We start from the raw sequence: 12751 nt of genomic DNA on the forward strand, positions 1-12751 counted from the left end.
GGCTGTATTGTCCCTTGCCACCATGTTGCAGGAACAATACGTTTGAAAGGCTCCTAGTTTGTTCATTTCTTGTTTTTAAGTCATCCAAGCATACATAGTAGCACTGCTATTTCCCACTAAAATTATTCTCTTTCCATCCTGGAGCTAAAGCCTTTTAACAGAGTAACAAGTTAACAATGTAACTCATAACAATATCTTTAAACACTGTCAAAACAAAAAAAATTCCTTCCAGTAGCACCTTAAAGACCAACTAAGTTAGTTCTTGGTATGAGCTTTCGTGTGCATGCACACTTCTTCAGATACCATCATGCATGCACACTTCTTCAGTGCATGCACACTTCTTCAGTATCTGAAGAAGTGTGCATGCACACGAAAGCTCATACCAAGAACTAACTTAGTTGGTCTTTAAGGTGCTACTGGAAGGAATTTTTTTTGTTTTGACTATGGCAGACCAACACGGCTACCCATCTGTAATTTAAACACTGTATTTCACAACCCATTCTGAAAAGCCATTGATCTACAGAAAGGCATTAGTCCATCTATTGTCTCTATACTGAAAGGCAGTGGCTCTTCAGTCAGGAGACTTCCCCACCCCTGTGTATTCATCTTATGACATTTGCATGCTGTCCTACAACATAAAGTTCTCTGGGTGCTTTACAATAGACAAGTGCAAAAGAAGGCAAAAGATAAAACCATTAAACATAGTGTGTGCAGGTGGCGGTGGGTTTAAATACAGAGACTGGGCCTCAGGTCTTCTGCATGCTTTTGCTCTAGCACTGAGCTACAGCTCTTTCCCCACCCAAAAACATATAGATGAAAGCCAAGAGAGATGGGGAAAGTCAACAGGGAAAATGGAACCAGGGAAGGAATAAGACTGTTCTCTTGAAATAAAAAGCAGCCAAACATCATGGAGGGGCCTGGCTTTACTTTCAAGTAGGGTGCAGTCCAAGGGAACCATCTATGCATGGTCTTTGTGGATCTCCATCTCTGAGGCCAGTGGAGTGCAATGGTTTTTCACACACACACTCTACAGGGGATGGAAATAACGATGTGGCCATAAATAGGCTTGAACACAGCACATGCTCAATGCCCCTTGAAGTTAAGGCCCCCCACTACATTTATCTTAATGTATACAGAAAGAGGGTGTGATCTTTTTGCACCTGACATTCAATGCTACAAAGATGCACTGCCAGAAACAGAGGTCTACAATAGGCAGGCCAATAACTATATCTATTCAGTCCAGAATGGGTTTTTATGTTCAGGAGGGACCAAATACTTGGAGAGGAGCACCACAAGGTGCTTATTGCACACAGTGTCTATGAGGCTGAAGGTCACCTCCTAATGTGAAGTGACCAGGGCTCAATAGCAGAGCACATTTATTGCATGCACAAGGTCCCAGGACTGATCCCTGGAAATCTCCAGCAAAAGGATCATGTACCATGTTCTCTGCTGGAGACCCTGAAAAGCTGGTGGCAATATGAGTAGACCAGGGGTCAGCATACTTTTTCAGCAGGGGGTGGGTCCACCGCCCCTCAGACCATGTGGTGGGCCAGACTATATTTGGGGGGGGGGGGTGAACAAATTCCTATGCCCCACAAAATAATGCAGAGATGCATTTTAAATAAAAGGACACATTCTACTCATGTAAAAACACACTGATTCCCAGACCATCCGCAGGCCGGATTTAGAAGGCAATTGGGCCGGATCCAGCCCCTGGGCCTTAGTTTGCCTATCCATGGAGTAGACAATACTCAAGTAGCCTGTGTTAGTACAATCCTACATTCCAACAAGGAGACAAGGGCTTGTAAACCTGAAGGGTACTTCTTCAAACATGTGTAGGAAGAACAGAATATCTAGTCTAATAATGACCTCAGAAAGCAGAACAAAAGCCACAGCAAGGGGCATTTTCTAAACCCAGTTCCACCACCACAACCCAAATACAGAAGTGTTATGCCAATATATCAACCACAGTGTATTGGGGGGGAAGATGACATTGTAGAAGGGGATGAGGAGAGGGACACAGGCATTAAAGACTCTCCTCCATTAAACTCAGCCCTTAAACAGAGATCAATATGCATTTATTGATTCAAGCAAATGGAGACAGAGTGAGGAAGAATAACTGCTGAAGCAAGTAACATGAAGAGGGTATTCTTCTGAAGTGTGCAGAGCATAACATTGTGCATGAAACCAATTAATAAGCTAAACATAATTTCTCATTTATCACATATGGAAAAAATAAGCTGCATAAATAAAAAGCAAGAGTAGGTTAAACCTGTAGCCTATGTACACTTTCCTAGGAGTAAGCACCAGGGAGACTTCCTCCCAAGCAAGCAAACTCCCAAACCCTATTCCACAATTAAGATAGAAAGAGGGGGAGGAGCATGGGCATCCATCCACAGGAATCTTTTTTCCAGTGGCTGGGTGAGGGGGGGGCCAGAAAGGGGGAGGGGGAGGAGAAAGGGCAGGCCAGCTTTCGACTCTCAAAAAGAGAGGCCTGTATATTGCCTGTATGTTTTACCTCATATCTCAGCTTCCACAAATGCTAGAAACTGTGAGCTGTACCCAATGCTAGCCACACTCAGAACAGACCCACTTGAACTGCATGGGCATAACTTAGGTTCACTGTTAGTCATGCTCATGCGTTTCAATGGGTCTACTCTAAGTAAAAAGTTAGTTGAATACAACCTTAAAAAACAACCTGTGGGTTGAACCCAATGCTAGCCATACTCAGAACAGGCCCATAAACAAGATCCATAAATAGCAACACCCTAGTGGTCCCGGGCCCTAAGGAAGTTAGAAAGCTGGCAACTCGTTGGGGCGGGGGCAATTTGGGGATTATAGTTCATTGGAGGGGCCATCTAGGGGGTACAGTAATAGCTCACTGGGGTGAGGGCAAACTGGTACAACACATTGGAGGGGCAATTTGGGGATTATATTTTATGGGGTGGGGGCGATCTGGGAATTATAGCTTATTAGGTGGTGTGGTGGGGGTGACAGCCCATTTCCGAAAAATGACTGAAGGGGAGGGGAGAGCGTTGGCTAATAACCAACTTAACTTTCCTTCAGACACCCACACAAATACATATATATATATATATATATATATATATATATATACACACACACACACACACACACATACATATACATCTATGTATCTATACACAAGGGGATGCGGGTGGCGCTGTGGGTAAAAGCCTCAGCGCCTAGGACTTGCCGATCGAAAGGTCGGCGGTTCGAATCCCCGCGGCGGGGTGCGCTCCCGTTGCTCGGTCCCAGCGCCTGCCAACCTAGCAGTTCGAAAGCACCCCCGGGTGCAAGTAGATAAATAGGGACCTCTTTCTAGCGGGAAGGTAAACGGCGTTTCCGTGTGCGGCTCTGGCTCGCCAGAGCAGCGATGTCACGCTGGCCACGTGACCCGGAAGTGTCTTCGGACAGCGCTGGCTCCCGGCCTCTTGAGTGAGATGAGCGCACAGCCCTAGAGTCTGGCAAGACTGGCCCGTACGGGCAGGGGTACCTTTACCTTTACCTATACACACATACATGTTCACAACATAGGGGCCAAGGTGCCTTCAGCAACCGCCCCCCCCCCAAAAAAAAATCATTTGAGGGGGCCAGCCCCCTTCTTCCCCCAGTTGATGGGCACTACCACTCAAATACAGTAGTGTGTGCCCCCCTCGTCATGTGATTATGTGGGGCGGGGCTTCCCTGGCCCCGCCCCCAGTATTTTATCCCAAGTCGGCCCCCTGGCATCCCCCTAAGCACGCTCTCGCGCGCCCTGCCTGTGGGCGTGGCCAGCGGGCGTCGGGGGGCGGAGCAGGCGGCGGGATGACTCAGAGGGAGGAAGACTTACGGTTGCCAAGCGACGGAGGCCGTCGGGCGGGGGCGGCGAGGAAGGCACGCGGGGCTGGGGGTGTCGCGCTCTCTCCCCCTCAGAGCCCCGAGGCGCGCGGGCTCCTCCAGTCCCGGCTGCGGCTGCTGCTGCTCCTCCCCTTCCTGAGCGGCGGCTCCCGAGCCTGCCCGCCGCCCTCGCCACCGCGGTGCCGCTCCATGCACGGCGGCGAAGGCGACTAGCCCAGCCTGAGGTAAATTCCCGGCGGCGGAGCGGCGGCTTCAGCGGACGGCAGTCCTCCGGGTCCCGTCTCCTCCTTCTCTTCCCGCGCTCTCCTCTTCCCCTCACGGCCGCGCCAGCTCCCTCCTCGCTCGGCTCCCTCGCCTCGCCCGCTCGCTTTGCCCGCCTTTCCTTCCCTCACAGGAGGCGGAGGAGGCCGCGGCGGCGCCGCCCCCCCGCCAAGGCCCGCCCACGGGCCGCCGCTTGGAAGCAGCCCGCCGATTGGACGGCCGAGAGGACGGCGCTGGTTGGCTGCGGCGCGCCAGGGTGGCTCCTCCCACTTCCCGCCTCGGGTTCGGCGGGCCTAGGGGGGGGGGGCGGGGGCGGAAGGGTTTGCCCCCTGCTCCTCTTCCTGGACTGTTAGTTTGGCCGCTGCTGCTGCTGCTGCCGGGGCACGACGGGGGCTCCTTGTGATTACGATTATTGTCCTGATTATTATATTACGGTTAATGTTACGCGCAGCCCCTTTGCAAGAATCGCAGCATTTTATCCATTTTATTCGTTTATTTTTCTTGCAGAAGCAGAATTGGGGCTCATTATTCTTACTCTAACGTTATATAAGATATTAGTAATACTAAATAAAAGGTAAAGGGACCCCTGACCATTAGGTTCAGTCGTGCCCGACTCTGGGGTTGTGGCGCTCTTCTCGTTTTATTGGCCAAGGGAGCCGGCGTACAGCTTCCGGGTCATGTGGCCAGCATGACTAAGCCGCTTCTGGCGAACCAGAGCAGCGCACAGAAACGCTGTTTACTTTCCCACCGGAGCGGTGCCTATTTATCTACTTGCACTTTGACGTGCTTTCGAACTGCTAGGTTGGCAGGAGCAGGGACCGAGCAACGGGAGCTCACCCCGTCGCGGGGATTCGAACCACCGACCTTCGGATCGGCAAGTCCTAGGCTCTGTGGTTTAACCCACAGCGCCACCCGCGTCCCTTATTACTAAATAGTATTGTTATTAATACTGATATTATGATCACGCAACCCCTACGTCGGAATCGCAGCATTGCACAAGGCCCACTTTTTTGCTTGCAGAAGCAGCAGAATTGAGCTCATTTTTCTTATTATAGCATTATATAATTGTTTAATATGTTGATAATACTAAATGTTAATATTATCACACAGCCCATTTCTGGGAATTACAGCATTGCGCAAGGCCCACTTTTTTGGGTTTATTTTTCTGCTGCAGCAGTAGTACAATTGGGGCTCATTATTTTTATTATATTATTATTGCATTATTTTAATGAAGGATTGCTACTAGTAAGGAAGCTTCAGGTTGCAAGCTATGCAGCCAGATTATCCCTGTTTTACCTAGCTCTCGGTCTGTCTAGATTCACTAATTCTGTCATAGTTACAGCTGGAGGCAGCCATGCTTCCGATGTTCCATAAGCAGTCTGGACCATACGCAACAGAGCTCCCTCTCTACAAGCCATACAGAGTTCAGGTGACAAACATAAAGGAAACTGTTGCTCCTGGAGAGTGTCGTTTGCAAGCACAACATCCGGCCTGCTTTAGAGTTCCCCAAATGTATCTGGACAGAACCGTGGGCTGTGTGTAACGCTGGCCTCATTCAGAGCATGGACTCTTGCTTGTTAGTCTCTCACCCCTCACCCACCCACTAGGAAATGAATTTCAGCTGCATGACTGCAACCCCCACCCACTAATGAGCCATGCAGGATGTCCACACTCTGGAAGCAATCAGTGTTGTAGGACATGCCCTGTGCATGCACGAAACTTTCCTTCATCAATAAGATTCCTTCATCAATATTTTCTGAGAATCCTCCGGAAAAACAATCTCTCAAAGGACCTGTTGATGGCATTTTACCATTGCACTGTGGAGAGTGTATTAACTTATGGTCTGTGTGTGTGGTTTGGGAGCTGCACGGCCAGGGGAAAAACAATGCTGTCCAGGGTTGTAAAGACTGCGGAGAGAATAATTGGGTGCACTCTTCCCACCTTGGATCAAATCCATGCTGTCAGGTGCCATAAGAAAGCTGCAGGATTTCAGCTTCTGCCTTCTGGAAGAAGGTACGGGGTTATAAAGACCAGGACTAGCCACCTGAGAAACAGTTTCTACCCAAATGCGATTCTGGTTTTAAACTCAGTGTAAGGTAGTCTCTATGGGACTATATTGTATTTAATTATGGGGTATCAGAGTTTTTAGGGGGTTTTGAATGTTTTATGTAGTTTTTCAATTTCATTGTTCTGTATGGGACAATGACAATAAAGATATCGTATATCATGCAACAGTCACTGAAGATTATTCAGCTGCCAGGACCTGCTTGGTTCCCATACCATCTGTACCTGAACCACAGCTGTGTTGACTGGGGCTGATGAGACTTGCAACCCAAAGCTTCTGCTCCTCCCTCTCCATTCCTCGACTGGTCCTGGGAGCCAGTGGAGCAGGAGAGGTGCGGCAGGAGGTGGAGGCATAGAAGCTCTTGGTTCTACATCAGCCTGACCTCCCTCTCTCCTCCTGCACCTGTTCTTCACTCTCCAGTCCTGCAGCTTCTCTTGCCACTTACTCTCATCTCCTGGCTGTTACAGGCTCCCCCAGATCATTGTTCCCTTCTTCCAAGTCAGTCCCAACCCCCTTTCTCCCAGTGCCCACTCATAAGAATCCACCCACCACTGCTCAGTGTCCACTCAGTCCCTGACACCAGCTCTCAGACACCTCATGGCCAAAGTAGCTCTGACACCAGTCACACATTGGTCTTTGCAAACTTTGCCTCCTCCCCCCATCCTCTACTAACATAGGAACAGTGGGGCGCAAAGAGTTAAATCCCTTCTTGCACATTCCCTGGTGCTGATCAAGATTAACACACACACACACACACACACACACCACAGCTGCTATATGGTAAAAAAAAGCAAAAAAAACCCAAACAAACAGAAGAGGACCGCTCACATGATTCCCATCATGCCTAGTTTGGCCACCCGTTTTTTTGCAACTCCGCTCTTAGAATCCAGATACAAATCCACATGATACGTCTGTAACCCCGACAGCAGACTCGAGCTCACCCCCCGGAAACCTGCTGATGTTTCGGCATTATCGCCTTGCAACACCATGTGATGACCAGCCACAAAAGCAGAAGTGGCAGCATGTGATAAAGGCAGCCCCGGAGGGTATCTTGCGCTGCCAGCACTGTGGCAATTTCGCGAAGGGGAAGGGACTAAAGGTCAGTGTTCTTCTGCGCTTCGGTGGTTGCCTGAAGCTGTTAGAGGTCATCAGGCGAGCCTTCCCCAAGCTGGTGCTTGAATTCTGGCTCGCAACAGCCCCAAGTAAGCATGACCAGTGGCCAGGGATGAGGGGACCGGTTGCATCCCATCTGTGGAATCATGTGACTGATAGTCCACCTGACCTTGGGTTATAAAGCTTCTCACTAAAATTTCCTATACTTTTGTTTTTGTCAGGGCGCATTTAAAGCCACAGGCCTAAAATCAGTTTTGGAAACTCCAACATTTTGGTAATTTGTTACTATAAATTTCCCCCTAATTGCAAAGTTTGGGACTCAAAATGACCCTGTGAAATTTGCAAATTTCACAGTGGTGGCGTAGCGGTCTGAGTGTCAGAACAGGTCCTGAGTTTGGGCCAGTCACTCACTCACTCACTCACCATGAGTTTGGGCCAGTCACTCACTCTCAAGCTAACCTACCTCACGGGGTTGTTGCGGGGATTAAATGAGGAGAGGGAGAACCACGTAAGCCACCTTGAGCTCCGTGGAGAAAAGGGTGGGAGATAAACGCAAATGCAATGCAGTATATGAAACCAGTTAGTGGAAGTAGTCTGCAAACAGAATAATAGAAGACGGCGCAGAGTGCATCTGGTGTGGAAAATATTTCCATTAAGGTTTTCTCCTCTCTTTCTTTCAAACATAATATGTGGAGCTCAGCATTTTGGCCTAACTATTGCAATGTTATACATCAAAACTCACCACCTTCCTCTGCTATTCAGCCTTTACTGAGGTGCTAATATGACACTCGGCTGTCTCTCTATTGAAGGTTCTAGGACAAAACATTACTCCCACCTCCACCTGTCTTTGCCCATAAGCAGAAATACTTGTATGCATCATTTTAATCCCATGCAAAGTAGGGGGTGCATTAGTATTTACAGTAGTTTATTTTTCAAAATGATGAAGCTGGCCTATGCTCTCATGGTGGAATTGCAACAGAAGCAACACGCTATTGAACAAAGACAGTGCATACAAAAACAGCATACACAGCAGGCTTACAGACAGTGTGGCATTGCCTCAACGGAAGGTTATTATAATTTCCAACTAAATAAAAGGCAGATAAAATTAACGGAAATGTTAATATTCATACGCTGTGTCCCAAAAAAAAATATCAGTTGCATCTGCTTGGCCACTATGAGTACAGAATACTGGACTAGATGGACCTCTGGTCTGATGGGGCAGTACTCTTCTTTTGTTCATAGTAGTTAGAGGAGTGCATCAGTGTCAAAGTCCCAGAGCTATTAAATGATTAAAACATTTCTGGAAGCAGCTTCAGAACTGAGCTTGTGTATATACATATTTATAAAAGTTACCAGTGATGGCTTATGTGGTTTCTGGAAGAGAACTGCATTAAAATAATAATAATGCTGTCTCTTTTCTTCTAGTAACTGAGGCATCACCAACACAGAAATTCATTGCCCAGAGTAATCTAAAAACGTCGATACAGAAGATCAGCTTGGACTTTCCAAAAAACAAAAACAAAAAAACCTTACATGAGTCCAGTGGAATTTATCTGGATGTAGAGATGTGAAAGCCTTCAGGGTGGGGAAAGAGAATTGTTATTATTTTTTGAATATTTTTTTTAAAAATCTTTTTTTGGAATGAGTTTAATGTTTTTTTAAGATCAGGTTTAACTTCCTCAAAATGTGCAGTATGAAGATTTTTATGCAATACAATATACCATTTTCCCCATAGGAATCTGGTTAGCCACTGTGAGAACAGGAGAACAGGCCACTGGCTTGACCAGCACACTTATGGTGCTTATGTACATAAGAAAAGCAAGCTCAAGCACAAATCATCAAGACAGATATAACTCAAGCACAGTCTATGCAGATTCTGGTTTTCTAGAAAACTCGCAGCTCCTCACTGATGTCTGCGGCCGCTCTGTCTGTCTTGCCCTCCCCAGAAACACCTCCCCTGTCCCAGTCAGATCCAGGAGCAGAACAGGGCAACACATCATGTTCCTGACTGTAACTTTCCCCCACATCTCTTCAGTTTGTGACATCATTCTTACGGCTGCATGAAGATATATTGCATCATATTAATGGGAAAGGTGAATCTGCTACCGTCAAACCAATGATACCACAAAGAACCCGGTCTGTAAAATCAACATGATTTTATGGGGGGGGACGGACGGACGATGATGACCCACCTTTTCACCGGATGACATATGACTCCCTCCCATCCTCTGGAATTGAAGTGGAAACCTCTTGGCCCCTTCTGCCACCTAGTGTCAGGACAGAGAATTGCATGCTAAACAGTCACTCTCGGAGGGGATAATTTCGTGGATGCCAGATACAGCATCTTTCAGCCAAAAACAGAACGAGTGAATAGGAACATTGTTAAATAAAAAACCAAATAGATGTCACTGGTGTTTTATCTCTTGTTAGCCAATTTTAATTTATCTTTTTAATGTTACGTTTAATGTTATGTTTTTATATATGTTGGAAGGGTATTATTCTTATGATGGAATAGGACAGCCCTATTTTCATCGGAGAAATGTTGGTGGGTATGTTGCCTAAGGCCAGTCAGTGAGTTGATGGCAGAGGTAAGATTTGAACTGTGCTGCCTCATCACTCTTGTTTTGCTTCTTCCCCCGGGAGCAGGGAAGATAAACAAACCAGGAAGCCTTGGCTTCCCCTTATGTCTGAACCAGGGACCATGGTTTGTTGCTTCCTGTCAAACACAAGATCAGCAAGGCAGCAACAAACAAGGTTGGCTCGCAGTTGTGGCTTGCACTAAGGGGGCTGTTGATTGGGCAGTGTGCACAAGCAGGCAAGATAAACCACAGAGCCTGAATTAGCATTGCACGCAAACGAGCCAATGGCTTAACATGCAATGGTTTTTTTTTTAAAAAAAAAGGCTCAAAAAACCCTTCCTCTATCTGATCTGCCACATTCTTCCATGAGGAGTTTGCATTTCCCTCAGGTCATCAGAGCAAACTCAGCCACCACTCAAGAACAAACTCTGGATGCATTTCCAAGACAAACTGAACCTCGGACCACAGGCTGGAGAGGAAAAGGTAATTAGTAGCTTGTTTGCAGAGGTAATTAGCAGTTTACTGAACTGCAGGTCTCTTTGCTAGGATTGCCAGATCAAAATATCAAAAACACAACACTGCAGCAGTACAGCATGTTGTTTTTTTCTGATCTAAAGAGTTCAAAGGGGTCATTGTGTTTCTCAAATAAGGAGCCATCCATTATTTGGAACTGTAAAATTCTGGAGTAAAGAACAACGTTCCAAAATGTAGGACACCCTTTGCCATCCTGAGGGCCCCCAGATGTTCTGGAGCTGTAGTCTAAAACATTTGGAGGGCCCCTGGTTGGCAACAGCTGATGTAGGAAGGTTCTTAGAATGCAAAGCATCTTACAGCTGTTTTTCCACTTTTTTGAACATTCTTAGTGGCTCTTCCTCAAAAGCTTGGCCGTCACTGCCGCACCAGACAAATCCTTGAATTAAAAGAAGACTTTGCTACTGTGCATATGCAAAAATCATCCTCGGGTGACATCTGCTTCCTTCATCGGATAGCTTGGTGCACTTGCGATTTCTGAGGACTCCCCAGAGCTGAATGAAAAAGAACAGCCCAAGAGAGCACCCAGGCACACACAGCCTTCAGTGGAAACTGGGAAGGTGCCACATTTTTGCAGTGCTTGAAAACAGGTCCTCCCAGAAGAAGACAAAAGCTATGTCTGTTTACTCTGCATCCAGTGAGCTCCCATTGATGGTTTCTGAAGCCATGTGGACACAACAGGAGGCACAATCCATTTCAATCCTGGTTTTTTTTTTAATAGAAATACTGTGTTCTGATGCTTTTCCCCACCCCTCAGTTTGAAATGTAGAGAGGGGAAAGGACCGCAGTGCATTTTAAGCCAGTGATGTGTACACAGCCAAAGTCCGGAAACCACAGAAGGGCTGTGATAGCTTGATTCACTTTTCTGTTTTCATACTACTATGTTGTTGTCCGACTCTTCGTGACCCCCTGGACCAGAGCACGCCAGGCACTCCTGTCTTCCACTGCCTCCCGCAGCTTGGTCAAACTCATGCTGGTAGCTTCGAGAACACTGTCCCACCATCTCGTCCTCTGTCGTCCCCTTCTCCTTGTGCCCTCCATCTTTCCCAACATCAGGGTCTTTTCCAGGGAGTCTTCTCTTCTCATGAGGTGGCCAAAGTCTTGGAGCCTCAGCTTCAGGATCTGTCCTTCCAGTGAGCACTCAGGGCTGATTTCCTGCAGAATGGAGAGGTTGGATCTTCTTGCTGCCCATGGGACTCTCCAGAGTCTCCTCCAGCACCATAATTCAAAATTCAAAGCAGCAGGCAGGCTCTCCCCTCCTTCTCACTTTCTGACACTGGGTGAGCTCAGCCTACCTCGCAGGGTTGTAAGTTTACATTTTTGTACCCTCCTTCCCCCACCCTTCTGCCTGTTGTTGTTATTATTATTATTATTATTATTATTATTATTATTATATGCCACCGATCTGACTGCATTGCCCCAGCCACTCTGGGCAGCTTCCAGCCAAATATAAAAACACACTGAGACATCAAACATTACAAACTTCCCTAAACAGGGCTGCCTTCAGATGTCTTCTAAAAGTCATATAGTTGTTTATTTCCTTGACATCAGCTGGGAGGGCGTTCCACAGGGTGGGCGCCACCACCAAGGAGGCCCTCTGCCTGGTTCCCTGTAACTTCACATCTCGCAGGGAGGGAACTGCCAGAAGGTCTTCTGTGCTGGATCTTAGTGTTGTAATTCTGTTGTTGATGATACGGTCCTGTATATTGGGCTTCATATGATTTTGTAAATTTTGTACGTTGATTTTTTATTTGTGTATTATTTTTCTGTTTATTTTTATTATTTTGTTCCCTGCTCTGTGATTAAAAATATTCAAGGACAAGCTGGCTATAAATATTGTAAGTAAATAAAATACATTAAGCCCAGACTGAATTGATTCTCATGGAAGTCATGTCTAATAGTAAGTCCCCAGTAGTCTGATCTCCCTAGAAGTTTCTGCATTCTTCTGCTCCAACAACTTTTATAATTCTTTTTTTTAAAAAAAATTAAATTAAAGTTTCAGTTTTACAACAATTATACAAATTCAATAAAGTCAACCCATCAAATCGGCTTACCTCCCACCCCCTCTGGTTTCTTACGTTTTGTCTTTATTACTGCATATTCTAATTATTACCTTACAGTATTTATTTATTTTTTCCTTTTAAAGTTCCCTTTCATTTATATCTTCACTGTTCATTCTATGTTAATCCTGCTAAAGTACTGAGTTGTTACTAATAACGTCGCAGGGGCAACTTTTAAAATTATTATTATTACTATTAAAGTTTTTATTTATACTTTTCAAATTTATACATTTCATTAATTTTACAATCATTTAAACATTTCAAAGTTTGACTTCCTTTCC

The 12751-nt window shown here is 46.3% G+C and overlaps 1 protein-coding gene and 1 long non-coding RNA gene across 4 annotated transcripts in view; one reads left to right on the top strand and one right to left on the bottom strand.

Annotated features, from left to right (window-relative positions):
- PTPRA (protein tyrosine phosphatase receptor type A) overlaps window positions 1–4278 on the bottom strand; it is a 143781-nt gene extending 139503 nt beyond the window's left edge. Inside the window, exon 1 of one of the 2 annotated variants that reach the window (XM_028744157.2) lies at window positions 3854–4278. The gene's annotated coding sequence lies outside the window, so the exon portion shown is untranslated. The remainder of the gene's footprint in view (window positions 1–3853) is intronic. The other variant, XM_028744156.2, reaches the window with a different exon arrangement.
- Window positions 3943–12282, top strand: LOC144328832 (uncharacterized). Of its 2 annotated transcripts, XR_013394118.1 has the most exons (4): window positions 3943–4085; window positions 8726–8882; window positions 10203–10362; window positions 10743–12282. It is a non-coding gene; the product is annotated as an uncharacterized LOC144328832 (long non-coding RNA). The 2 variants fall into 2 exon arrangements; XR_013394117.1 differs by having other exon boundaries at window positions 10203–12282.
- Window positions 12283–12751: the final 469 nt, after the last annotated feature.

Source organism: Podarcis muralis, chromosome 9 (assembly GCF_964188315.1).
Source record: "Podarcis muralis chromosome 9, rPodMur119.hap1.1, whole genome shotgun sequence".
NCBI classification, from domain to species: domain Eukaryota; kingdom Metazoa; phylum Chordata; class Lepidosauria; order Squamata; family Lacertidae; genus Podarcis; species Podarcis muralis.